Source organism: Canis lupus, chromosome 18 (assembly GCF_048164855.1).
Source record: "Canis lupus baileyi chromosome 18, mCanLup2.hap1, whole genome shotgun sequence".
NCBI classification, from domain to species: Eukaryota; Metazoa; Chordata; class Mammalia; order Carnivora; family Canidae; genus Canis; species Canis lupus.
Window position 1 is genome coordinate 49,216,479 of NC_132855.1, and position 14,423 is coordinate 49,230,901.

General features: G+C 38.1%; 1 non-coding gene across 1 annotated transcript; it reads right to left on the reverse strand.

Moving 5' to 3' along the window:
• Positions 1-7,880: 7,880 nt before the first annotated feature.
• Positions 7,881-8,094, reverse strand: LOC140609622 (small nucleolar RNA U3). The gene has a single exon (XR_012011388.1). It is a non-coding gene; the product is annotated as a small nucleolar RNA U3 (small nucleolar RNA).
• Between the last annotated feature and the right edge of the window lie 6,329 nt (positions 8,095-14,423).

Consider the following 14,423-nt stretch of genomic DNA (forward strand, 5'->3'; position numbering starts at 1 on the left):
TGAACTCCAAACTTAATCTCGCAAGGAAGCAATCTTCAAGTTGTGAAAAAATGTCAGCTAAGTAAATGGATACTTCAGAACTGAAAAGCTGAAAACTTTTTTATTTCTCTTGCCTTTGTCAAAAAAAGAAAAATTTAACAATTATTTCTGGTACTGACCAATAAACAGGTATGAAGAAAGGCTCCCTGTTGGCGCTTTACTAATAATTGGAAGCCAGTACTCAGTGTCTGGGCCTGGCATGTGTAAACTGTCTAAAATTACCAAGATACTAGGCTCTTTGATGCTAATAGTCTCAGGTTGTAAATAACCCTCTCATCATCACCAAGGCTGCTTTAATTGACCTGCGTTTCATGTGAACAAACATCAGTCAGAAATGGTAATACGAAAAGGCACATACCATGCATTTGTCCCTGTTTTCTCAGATGAGGATTTGATTCCTCAGGTCTCAATTCTAAAGCTCCCAAAAAGTCTCATTTGAAAACCTGATTATGTCTATGGCAATAATAATTTTAAAAAGCACCCGCAATACGCATTCAGTGATTCTCCACATTCTTTCTTTCTTACCCACCAGATGGTGCTACTTCCTTACATTTCCTAAATATATCAATTTCTTATTACGTTAGGTTTTGGGTACCCCATGTTCATATTCAAATTTGCACATTTCTCTTATTCCACATTCTGTAATGTAATAAGGAATTCTGTAAATGGAAACCTGTCAGTGTAAGTGAAAAGCTGGGCGCTTGACTTTTTAAGTCACTCTTTTATATTTAAACCAGTAGAAAGGCCAAGTAAGTGGTCACAAGCGAGTAGTGGTGACAGAAACCACACAATCACTAGAGACCCTACGTTTCTACTTGCATGGGTATCTTATTCCCAACATGGGTAAGAATAGATGTGTTCTCATCACATAAACACTACTTCATTAAAAGCAAAATAGAAGGCAGCTCCTGTGGCCCAGCGGTTTAGCGCCACCTTCGGCCGGGGGTGTGATCCTGGAGATCCTGAATCGTGGCCCACGACGGGCTCCCTGCATGGAGCCTGCTTCTCCCACTACCTGTGTCTTTTTCTGTATCTGTCGTGAATAAATAAATAAAATCTTAAAAAAAAAAAATAGATTACCTGCAACGACCTTAGAACTGTAACTTGGTCTTTTTTTTTAAGATTTTTTTTTTTTTTTAATTCATGAGAGACACAGAGAGAGGGGCAGAGACACAGGCAGAGGGAGAAGCAGGCTCCATGCAGGGAACCCAGTGTGGGATTCCATCCCAGGACCCGGGATGACAACCTGAGCCGAAGGCAGACGTTCAACTACTGAACTGCCCAGGCGTCCCATGTAATTTTACCTTTAATAAAGATTTACAAAGCTCTTGAAATATTCTTCCCCAGTCACAAAATGTAAAGCAGTCTCTAAAACAAGGATAATATTTATTCTGAACCTAAAAGCAACCTTGGAAATGAAAGATCTGAAATTAGGATTTCAGATCCTAATTAGGGAAATTTCCTTTCCCTAAGCTGAATGTGTGGATCAGGGTTCACAGGGCTGTGACAGAGACAGAGCAAACATTCCATTTGCTCTCCTACTCTCCCTGGCTCCCTTGCAATTGGGTGAGTATAAAGGACTTGTTCTGACCAGTGAAATCTTAGTGGACATAAGTGTGTTATTTGCAGGCTGAGAAAGTCAAAAGCCCATGAGAGTTTCTCAAGTATCTTTCTTCCCCTGATGAAATACTAAGGAAGGTGCATGCCCAGGATGGTGAAGCTAACAAAATGGTGGCAGCTTCATCTCTGTGTAGATCTCTGTGTGGACCAGAAAGTCTGTCAACTCAAATGGGAGATGTAATGGAAACAGAAAATAAATTTTTGTTCTATTAAGCTACTGAGATTTTGGGTTGATCATAACGCTTGAGCATTTGCCCAGAACAATGCCAGCTTGCTTCCTGCTCTGTGGCTTTCTTACATCATTCCTAAGCAATATATTAACTTGATTCTGTTTCAGATTATTTGCTTTTTTGGGCTTTTGTTAGAATGTAAATTTTTAAGTTGATCTGTCTTCATCCATGTTACATACTGGAATCCTTGACTTTTATTTTCCTTTCTTTGTAAGTATTAACTACAAAAATTTCAAGAGAAAGCATTTTAGCATGAGTTTTGTAGACAGAATGGTTGGAGTCCCAATAATGTAATTTGATAATTTGTATTATAAATTAAAAAGTAAAAATATCTTCATAAGTATCAGTTTCTTCCCTAAAATAGAAGTAATAAGATCACTGGACATATAAATTTGATGTGAAGATTGATTGACTCAAATAGTAATTATGAGTACTTTAAAAAAATTGAGAATATAATTTTCTTTTTTGCTTTTCTGAGCTCATGACTTTCATCTTGGTTTTAAGGAAGCTTCCCTTTGTGTAAGATGAATTTAAAATTTGTTATAGTAGCAATGCAAATGGAATAAATTAAGATTCGAGGCACCTGGGTGGCTTAGTGGTTGAGCATCTGCCTTCGGCTCAGGTCGTGATCCCAGGGTCCTGGGATCGAGTCCTGCAGCTGGCTCCCCACAGGGAGCCTGCTTCTCCCTCTGCCTATGTCTCTGCCTCTCTCTCTGTGTCTCTCGTGAATAAATAAATGAAATCTTGAAAAAGAATAAATAAATTAAAATTCTGCTTTTCATATGTAAATATGAATTGTGCAGCAAGATAATAGCCATGTTAGCTTGAAGGATATTTGGCTAAGCAGTTCTCCAGCAATAGAGAGATGCCACTCCTACCTATGATTGCCAGGCCTTCTCTGGGATAAGATACATTCCTTTTTGAACTAAGGAGAATAATGGGAAGAAGAAGAGAGTAAGAAAATAAGATTGAGGGGAGCAGATGTCTCTGTACTTTTCCCTCTGTGGGTTTTGGCTCTGGCCTAGAGCAAGCATTCTTTAAGTGAGAAGAACACTGAGAGCAGAGGAGTACTTTTCCCTCCTATTCACCATTTGAGATTCTGGAAGGAAGCAAACATGCTGGCTGCCATACACCAATTTTAAGCAGAGCCATCTAAAAATGAACTATGGTCACGTAGCTTTCCTGGGCTGCCTCTGATTCTATGTGGTACGCATTGACCCCAAGTTATTGAGCGTCAGACTGGAGAGCATGCCAGAAGGAGTCACCTTAGCAGAGCAACAGGCCTAGTGGCCAGGATGTTAGAAGAGACTCGGATCAAATAGAAAGCACAGCCAGATCTAGAGCAGGGACCTGGACCAGCGGGACATAATGATATTTAGCCACCCAGGAGTTATTACCATGAAACTAGACAAACCAAATGACAGCTGCGCCCAACTTAAACTTCAGCCTTAAATACCTCCAAAGGTAGGCAATATCCTGGTAGATAAAGAATATTATATTACAAACCAGAAGAAGCAAAAGACCTTACACTCAAGATCTTTGCTTTTTTTCCTGCTGCCATGAGGTTATTTAAGCTCCCCTTATGTACCCCTACATGAAAGGATACCACTCTTGTTGAGAGATGTAGAAAAATGAAGGAGGCCATAGAAAGATTGAGCACTTTTATTCTATAGAAAGAAACATAATACTTTTAAAGATGTTGGATTTGATTGCATTTAAATGGAATTAAACAGTTAATTTGTTTTTTTAATTCAGAACTAGAGGGGTTAAACTGAAGACCAAAATAGTTGTAGACAAAATCAATGAATCCAGGCATCGCCCCCCCCCCATCCATTCTTTTACAGAAACCAATGAAAAATTTAAAAACATAAAAGAAATCCAGGCAATCCCCTGGTTAAAATCCTTTCATGACTTTTCTCTACCTTTTTAGAATAAAATCTAAACCTGTCACCTTCAACAACAAAGCCCTACATGGTTTGGTCTCTGCTTGGCGCTGTAACTTCATCTCTCACCTTTCTTCTTCCCCCGGTACAAACCATACAGGACTCCTTGCTACTTCTCAGTCATGCCAGTACTTTCGCACATGTCCCCTGTCTGAAATTCTCTTTCTCTGGATCTTTGCAAAACTAGCTCCTTTATAGTCTAAATACATCTCATCTCAAATATCACTTTCAAAAGACTTTTCTGACTATCCCAGGTATTCTTTATCAAATGTTTATCTTCATTATAATATTTATCACAATATATAACTATTTTGATTTTGAAATTCTGCTTACCTGTTTATTGCCAGTGTTCTCCCAGTAGGCTCTGTGGGAGGCAAGAATCTTTTCTATTCACTGTTGTATCCCTATTACCTAGAGCCATTAGCTATACATAGAAGGGTTCAACAAATATTTGCTGAAAGAAGAAAGAGGGAAGGAAGGAAGGAAGGAAGGAAGGAAGGAAGGAAGGAAGGAAGGAAGGAAGGGAGGAAGGAAGATATGAAATGCTCCCAAGTCCAAACCACTAATAAAGTTCATTATGATTAATGTAATATATCTTAACCTATTTTTTTTTTTTTTAGATTTTATTTATTTATTCATGAGAGACACAGATAGAGAGGCAGAGACTTAGGCAGAGGGAGAAACAGGCTCGCTGCAGGGAGCCTGATGTGGGACTTGATCCCAGAACTGCATGATCACACCCTGAGCCAAGGTAGACACTCAACTGGGGAGCCACCCAGGCGTCTCCTTTAACCTATTTTTCTACTATATAAGTCAAGATTAAGCCATTTATTATTTATAATGAAACTGGAACTTACTTGCTTTTTACAGTCATTGTATATTCTGAACTAATTTCACATGAAATTTTATTAATCTTGGTTATTGAATTGATTTATCAAATGCAGTAGTGCTATTTGTCAAATATTTTCAGGTTCCTGCCTTCAGATAAATGGTAGGAGTATACTTTTGGTCCCTTTTTCGGTTGGGTGGGGCCAGGTGACTAGTTCTAGCTAATAAGTAATGAACAGTGATGGAAGTGGTGTGTGTCATCCTCAAGCTGGAGCGTATAATTACTGATACAAGATGTTTCAAAGATTTCTTTTCTTCTGCCATAGGTTCACCAGAAAAAGTTGCAGTCTTTATGCTACTTTTATTTTTATATGTTCTTTAAATGTTTTTCCCCAATTAAATTTTGATGAAAGTATATATTTTCACTGCATTTTGTAAAGCCACTATTTCAATATGTCTTGGAAATATATATATTTAAAATTTTTATTGTTAAAATATAGTTGACATATCATATATTAGTTTCAGGTGTACAACATAGTGATTTGGTAACTCTATATATTATGCAATGCTAATCACAGTTAGAGATAGACAATAAATGTGATATTTAAGTAAATTATATAGTATGTTGCAAGGTAATAAATACCATGGAAAAGAGAAAATGTAAGGAGAATGAGAAGTCTGGGATTGGGAAGAGGTGGTCAGGGTAGGCCTTACCAGGATAGTAAAGTACAAGCAAAGTATTGAAGAAGGAATAGGACTGAGCTGGGCAGATATCTGAGGCCAGGCTACCCCAGGCTGGAGTGGATTCACGAGAGGCATGATTCTCAATGCTTTAGTCTCAGGACTCTTTTATACTCTTAAAATATGTTAAAGACCCCAAAGATCTTTCATTTTATTGTTGACCATTCATTTTATTGTTGACCATTGAGATCGCATGAAAAGATCCTGAGGACTTACAGGAATCCCTAGGTCATCCTTTGAGAACCACTGAGCTGCAGCAAAGTCCCTGAGGGTGTGGCCTGGTCTGTTGCCGGGACTTCAAGGATGCTGATGTGACCAGAGAGAGGTCTTTGGGGGAGATGGGAGAGGAGTCAGAGAGGAAACTGTGACCAAATCATATAGGGCTTACTAGGATGCTATAAAACCTTAATCTACTCTGAGGGGCATGGAGACCATTGAAAAATTATGAGCAGAAGAAGAGTGGCATGATCTGACAAGTTTTTAGCAGGACGCTGTGGTTGCTGTGTTGCAACTAGACTGGACAAAGCAAGAGAACAAGGTGAGAGACTGGTAAGAGGCTGCTGCAATAGTTCAATGAGGGTGCCCTCATTGGTCAGTCAGCTCTGAATGCATCAGCAAACTCATCACAAGCTCCTTTAGTACCCGTTATATTAATGCTATTTCCCTTTGATCCTCATTCAATGTACTATTCTCTCCTCTTCCTTTCCCTAAGCCTTATGTAGACACTGTTGTTCCTTAATTGCACATTTCCTTTAATTTTCTTGTTAAAAGGCAATGCAGAAAAAATTATTTATTTTTATAGCTCATTTTTAGCCAATATTTTCAATTCCCTATTCTTTTATCAGTAGGATCATTTTTCTAGGTCTTTTAAAAAAATACAATACTTTCAAAGGCAATTATGAATCCTTTTGTTAACACTTTTGTTAATCATTTCCCATTTATTCATTTGACTCCATGCTTTTTGTTCATTTTGTTCTTTTTATCAGACATATTTTTCTACAAACAAGGGTCTTGTATTTTAAACTAGGTCTGTCTTTGATTTCAATTCTAGTATAAACTTTTTTCTCAATATATTTATTGGTATGTGAATTCATTATAAAGTAAAAACAGAAGTTCCTTCTCTTTTGGTACTTAAAAATCAAGTAAGTCTATCATCTGCTATGATTCAATTAGAATGTAGTCACTATTTCTCTGCATTTAAAAAATTCTTTCTAGTGTAATACTCATTTTTAATGTCAATGTTATTTTGAAATATCGTTCATTATGCCACATTGTTTTTTATGCCTATTTCATCCACTAGATTGTAAACTTCTTGAAAAAATAGGCTTCACTAATCTTCCTTTACCTATTACCTATTTATTTCCTTACGCTTTGTTGGCTTATAAGAATATACTCAATTATGGCATTTGTTCATATTATTTCTCATTTCATTTTTGGTTTCCATAGTGAAGCACTTGGAAAAAAAATTTTTTTTAAAGTACTCTATGCCCAATGTGGGGCTTGAACTCATAACCCCTAGATCAAGAGTTGCATGCTGCACAGATGGAAACTACCAGGGGCCCCCGCACTTGAAAAAAATTTATAAAACTTATTAAAAATTTCTAAAACTTAATTATTAAAAGTCTTTTTCAAATTTAAGTGGAAATAAGTGGAGGTGGGAGTAGTATTGGGAGTTATTAATCCAGGAAAGAAATTTTGGTCCATTTTCTATCTGTGGACCTTAATAGTGTCACAAAAATAGATGAGATATTTCAGTGCACGCATTAGCTTCAACTAATGACTATATGGGACCTTTTCCCTCCTGGGAACAAAGAGTAAAAAAGTATAAATCACTTAATTGAAGATGACTAACAATTCTACCCTTTTGTTATTTAAAAATATGTATTTAAAAATATGTAAAATATGTAAAAACTGCGTATTCCTGGGGTGCCTGGGCGGCTCAGTCAGTTAAGTGTCTGCTTTGGGTTCAGGTCATGATCTCAGGGTTCTGGGATCTGGTCTTGAGATCGAGCCCCACCTGGGGCTCTCTATTGATGGGGGTGGGAGGTTCTGCTTCTTTTCGCTCTTTCTTTCTTTCTTTCTTTCTTTCTTTCTTTCTTTCTTTCTTTCTTTCTTTCTTCCTTCCTTCCTTCCTTCCTTCCTTCCTTCCTTCCTTCCTTCCTTCCTTCCTTCCTTCCTTCCTTCCTTCCTTTCTTTCTTTCTTTCTTTCTTTCTTTCTTTCTTTCTTTCTTTCTTTCTCTTTTCTCTCTTGCACTTGCTCTCTCTCAAATAAATTAAATATTTTTAAAACCCTGCTTATTCCTACTCAGTTTAACTCATATATAAAGTTAATCAAAGTATCATATATAATTGACATCAATTTTATTGCGTGTTTGATTTTATGATTTTTTTTTTTTTGCAATTTCAATTCCTCCATTTTGTAGGCTAAGTAGAAAGTTTTAAATAACTTTTCTTCCTTCCTTCCTTCCTTCCTTCCATTTCCTCATCTGCATCCTCCCTCTCTTGCTCCCCCGAAGGAAGAGAAGAAATAACCAATATCAATGGTGAATGGTGTTGCAGAAGCAAACACTAAAAACCAGCTTCACAGTCTGGAGAGATGCTGCGCCTCCTCCCGGTAGTTTCCGGTGCTCTACACATTGAGAGAAACTTCTCTAGTAACAAATTGTAGAAATGATCCTTGAAAGTATAGTCTTTAAAATTTTTATTTTAGGTATTGTGTGTCTCCTGAGTATACATAGGGCAATTGCTACATATGTAGGGTGTCTATAAAATTTATTGTCTGAATTGGGAAGTTTTGAGAATTAAAAGGTGGCACTGCTATTAACCACCTGGGAATAATGAGTATAAACCATGACTGTGCCCAGCAAACCAGAATGTGTGGTCACCCTATAGACAGACGAGGTGTTAGGCTTTTATGTCCTTGAGGGGAAGGAATTTTCTAGAATAGTAAGGAAAAGAAACCACCTTTATCCTTTCCCTCATCCCTCCCAAGGAGAGGAGGAGTGATTTTGCTGATTGATGAGTTTGGGAGAAGAAACAGAGTATGTAATCTCCAAGTATAACTACTGCCAAAGCAACCAATGTAATGCTTTATACCTCTAAAAATAAAGATTTCTCCAGATGCTTACTGCAGAAGTTTCTGACATTATATAAAATAATATTTTTTTTTGCTTGATAATTCTAATTTTAAATGTCCATATGGACTTTTGGAAAACTAAATTTAAGCATATCCCTTTCTTTACCGTAGCTCCCTCTACTGTAAATCTTTTCATATGTTCAGGTAATATGTTCTTCAGGAAAGCTTTCCTATTTTTACACATCACCCAAGAATGCCTTCTCTGTTTCAGAGAATCCTGTTTAATTAAATTTAAATTGAACTCTTATCTTTTTGCATCCACTAGCTTTTTGATTTAGCTAATAAATCAGGTTTAATCTACTTTATTTTGTGTATTATTGAGCTACATTTATTAGTAATCTAAAATTTTTTTAAAAGATTTTTTTTTAAGTAATCTCTACACCCAACGTGGGGTTCGAATTTACAACTCTGAGATCAAAAGTCACATGCCCTACGGACTGAGCCAGTCAGGCACCCCATATTATTAATCAACATTATAAAATTTAAACTAAATCATAGAGATCAAGTTGGGGTGATCTCTTTTTTTCTTTTTTATTTATTTTTTTTTCAAAGATTTTATTTATTTATTCATGAGAGACACAGAGAGAGAAGCAGAGACACACAGGCAGGGAGAGAAGCAAGCTCCCCAAAGGGAGCCTGATGCAGGACTCGATCCTGGGACCCTGGGATCACACCCCGAGCCAAAGGCAGTTGCTCAACAAGTGAGTCACCCAGATGTCTTTTTTTCTTTCTTTCTTTTTTTTTTAAGACTTCCCTGGGAAGGAGTATAGCTTGTTTGTTACTTTTGAGCATGGTATAGATCTTTCTATGATACTGAATCTTTAATGTTAAAGATAAAATCAAAAGACACCAAAGGCAAAACTAAAGAATAACAAATACCTATTTCTCAACTGCTTGCAAAGATGAGAGTGGTTTAATAAATAATCATGAAAGAAGCCGTGCTATTCCACATATATCTTTTATATTAGGGACATCTACAGTTGTTTAGTGCTCTCTTACGCCTCTCTCTTAAATCTCTCAAAACCAGCCTTTCTGTTACTTCAGGACAAAAAGACACCAAGTTCCATGCACCTAACTATTTACTAGGACTTCAAATTGAGTGTCAATCTCTTCCTTTAGCTCTTCAGGAGTATATTGAGTTGAGTACCCCGACATTGAGAAGCCTGTACCAATTAGGCATTCCTTCTTGAGAATGGCTCCCCCTCCACTCCAGCTGAAAGCGCTTGAGTGGGAGATATTGAGAGGTCACAGGGAAACTATACTCAAGTCTAAGGAACAATACTGCTTTCACTCAATTAATTTCCTCATAAACCCCTTCATATTTTGAAACTAGTCAACATCTAACTGCCTCAGCAAGTTGCCTTTCCCTGGTGTTCATCTTCTACCTTCCTTCCTTAAATAACAAGGCCCCTCATTTTTAGGTACACTACTGTCCTCCAAAATTCTGTGATTTTTGTTTTTTCTTTCTGTTGTTGAATATTTTCTCCCTTTGATTTTGAGATTATCCTCAAAATTCTGTCTTCAGGTCTCATCTCTTTTCTGTAGATATTTCCCTCCTTTGTGTTAACCACCATGTCAATGCAGAAGACTGCCAATTCTACACCCCTAGAAAAATTCCTAACTGCTTGCCAGATGTCACCATCTTAAGATATCTACACCTCAAAAAGCAATGTCTGTTACCATTTGTATGTGCCCTTTGTCTTCCTTCCTCTGTATCTTTCTTCTTGTGATTCCCTCCATCTGGAGTCCCTTTGCAATTTCAGCCTGTTCAAATTCTGCTGGCAAGTTAAGCCTTAAGTATCATCTCCAGCACAAAGCTTATCCAGTTTTCCTTCTTTTTTTTTTTTTTTTTTAAGATTTTATTTATTTAATTAGAGAGAGAGAGCATGCATGGGGAATGGCAACAGGGAGGAATAGGGACAAACAGACTCCAAGCTAATCATGAAGCCTGATGTGGGGCTCGATCCTAAGACTCTGAGATCAGGACTCAAGCTGAAACCAAGAATCAGACGCTAACCAACTGTGCCACCCAAGTGTCCCTTATCCAGATTTCTTTAACCACATGTGATGTCTTCATGTTTTGAATTCATGTGGCATTCCAGGTATGTCTAACTTAGAGAACTGGATTTTATTCCACATAATTTGTAGGTTATTTATATAATCACCTTATACTATAATTCATAAGTTAGTCCTACTATATACTATATACATGTTAGTATAGCTTTCCTCCATCTATAGCTAAGCTGATTATCCTCACAAGCTACCATCTGCCTGATGTGAATAAAGCACAGAAGTAAATGGCATATATGACATGACATTGTTTTTCTAAAGAAATGTATGATAGTAGGGTTATGCACATATTTTTCCTGACTTCATCTACCACTGAGGATAGATGTTTCACATGTGAAATAATACACAGAACCCCAGGGCTCTGATATCCCTCATGTGGATGATCATTTCATTCTGATTGCCCTCTCCAATTTTTACCTTGTGGATTCCTAGAGGAAGGGAGAAGAGTCTCACTTAATCAGCCCTTCACATTCCTTCTGTTCAAGCATCATATGCTCTTACATTGTGACCTAGTTTGCTCAAGGGTCTGGTCCCTGCCCTTTCCTGCATGGTCACCAATCTATTCCAGACCACTACAAACTGATCCTTTTATCTCTATCCTGGTAGGTGAGAATCTTGTCTGAATTCCACAGGAGAACTATAGGTCCCTACAATGGTGGGAAACAGGGCTTTTGAGTAAAGGACAGGAAGGGCTAGGTAGGGAGAGACAGGTAGGGGTCTATGGGATCAGGCTCACAGAAATCATAAATGCAGACGTGTAAGAAAACCAGAGGTATGGGAACACACTAGATCACCCTGCCCTGTGTGTCAAGGGAGGGGTGGTGGTAGTCTTTTTTAGGACAGTCACTTGTGACCAACAAAGAATAACCAGATGCTAAAAAGAAAGTAAGGCATTAAAGATGTTATTACTAGTCCTTACTCAAACCAAGACATCATAAGAATAAAGCCACAGGCTCCTTGGTCAATTCTAAATAAGACTGTCAGTGGAGGCCCACATTAGAAATCCTGTTGGGACCTCTCTCAATCCTGAGAGCTTTTTCTGTATCTTTGCTTAATAAAACTGTTGCTTTACTCACTCTCCTTTGTCCATGAGATTCACTCTTCGACTCTGGAGACAAGAACCTTACTCTCCTGCCTTACTTTCTCCTATCTCACAACTCCTATATCCAGAGCATGCAGGCTTCTGAAGGAGCCAAGAAGAGCTCGAGAGATGGTCAAGCCCAATCTCACACAATCATTGTACCTGTTCCCTCCAATCTTTGGATGCTGAAGTTCAATCTACCTAGCCCTCAAGACTATTATACCTTCTGGGGCACATGACTGACTCAGTCAGAAGAGTGTGAGACTCTTGATCTTGGGATCTTAAGTTCAAAACCCATGTTGGGCTAGAGCTTACTTAAAGAGAAAAAAAGAAGGAGAAAGAAAGAAAGAGAAAGAAAGAAAGAAAGAAAGAAAGAAAGAAAGAAAGAAAGAAAGAAAGAAAGAAAGAAAGAAGAAAGAAAGAAAGAAGGAAGGAAGGAAGGAAGGAAGGAAGGAAGGAAGGAAGGAAGGAAGGAAGGAAGGAAGGAAGGAAGGAAGGAAGAAAGAAAGAAAGAAAGAAAGAAAGAAAGAAAGAAAGAAAGAAAGAAAGAAAGAAAAGAAAAGAAAAGAAAGAAAAGAGACTAGTATACCTCCCTTGTATTTCCCTCCAGGACTCTCCCTCTAGCCATCTCTTTCAGGGAACCTGAATTAATCTAACTGAATTTACACATTAGAAGCCTATCTACAAGGGAGATTCATGTTTTCTTCCACAGTCCTGGGCTTCATAAAAATCAGAAATCATGTCTTCTGGACTTCTGTTCCAGTGTCCCTATCTCTGATATTAAGTGTCTGCTCTACCAGGAGCTCACAGAGAGCCCAGATATCCAGACTGCCTGATGCTACACTCTAGTGGAACAGAGTCTCTGCTCATACAAATGTGGACTAACATTTAGAGAAATCTCTGTAAAAGTGCACAGAAAAATATTACTTTGAGGGTAATGTAAATACAATCAATCCGAATTTTTCTTTATATACTTCCATATTCAGTACAATAATAATTAATTTTATAAGAAAGCAGCTGTTTTTTAAAAAGAAAAAAGTTAGCACTTGTGTCTTTCTGCCTGGTATTTTAATTGAGATGTATATTTCCCTAGCCTCCCCTATTCCCAGTCTATGCACACACACACGCACACATCTGTATATATATACACAGGTCCCCACACACATTAGCCTGAGTTCTTGGACCTAAGAGACAATTTGAATCAACTTTTAACATCAAGCATGGTGTTGTGAATGTGGTAAACTGTCAAAATTCATCAAATCCAAACGTTAGTATCTCTATAAACTTTGGTGCAATGAACCAAATGTTTGCATACCCCTAAAATACATAGATTAAAATCCTAATCATTAATGTGATGGTATTAGGAGGTAAAACCTGCTAATTCATGGGTGGAGCTCTCATGAATGGGATTAGTGTCCTTATAAAAGGGACCCCAGAGAGTTTTCTCACCTTTTTTTTTTTTTAAGATTTTATTTTTATTTATTCATGAGAGACACAGAGAGAGAGAGAGACAGAGACACAGGCAGAGGGAGAAGCAGGCTCCATGCAGGGAGCCTGACGTGGGATTTGATCCCCAGTCTCCAGGATCAGGCCCTGGGCTGAAGGTAGCGCTAAACCGCTGAGCACCCCCACCCCCACCCCGGGCTGCCCTTTTCTCACCTTCTTTTTGCTGTGTAAGGCTACAATGAGAAATTGGCATTCTACAGCCTGGAAGAGGAACTTCACTGCAACCTGAGGGTGCTTGTATTCTGATCTCAGAGTTTCAGCCTCCAGAACCGTGAGAAAAAAAAAAATCTCTGTTGATAAACCACCTAGTCTATGACATTTTGTTATTGCAGCCAGAACTCACTAAGCTATTTGGCCATAGCTGAGACATTATTGATCTCTTTATGTTAGTGAACTTTTACCAGACCTTATAATTTTTTGCCTTAAGCATAATAATTTCACAGATTAGGAATATAATCTATTCTCATGTCCAGAGGTGAGGGTGGGTTTTCCTAACCAGGATCTCAGAGACAAGTCTCCTCCTCCTCCTCCTCCTCCTCCTCCTCCTCCTCCTCTTCCTCCTCCTCCTCCTCCTCCTCCTCCTTCTTCTTCTTCTTCTTCTTCTTCTTCTTCTTCTTCTTCTTCTTCTTCTTCTTCTTCTTCTTCTTCTTCGTGCTTTTATTTATTTATTTATTTTAATTTGGGAGAGAGAACAGAGCACAAGTGGGAGAGAGGGGCAGATGGAGAGGAAGAAGCAGAATCCCTGCAGGGCAGAGATACCAGTGCAGGAGGACTCCATCACAGAACCCTGAGATCATGACCTGAGCCAAAGGCCGAGGTCTAACTGACAAAGCCACTCAGAGACAAGTCCCTTCTTAATCTCTGGCCTCTCTTCCCCAAGTAGTTTGGGAAGGTGGAGACAGCATGAGTCAGTAGATGCACTGTTATGTAGTAAATGGCAAGGGTAGAGAAATCACAAGTCCATTTATTTGGGTCTCTGATAATATATCTCAATGCAGATTAATAACTTTTATTTGTAGCAGTCTTACACAAGTTTTCAATCTTTAATTACATTCTCTAGCTATTTCCTTCTGGTGAATAGAAATACACCAGACTTATATATTAATCTTATATCCAGCTACCTGTTAAACTCTGCTATTTCTTTTTTCAATTCTTTGTGGATCCTTTTGAGTTTTCTACATAAGCAGTAATGTCTGAATATGGCAGTTTTACTTTCCTATTATGTCTGT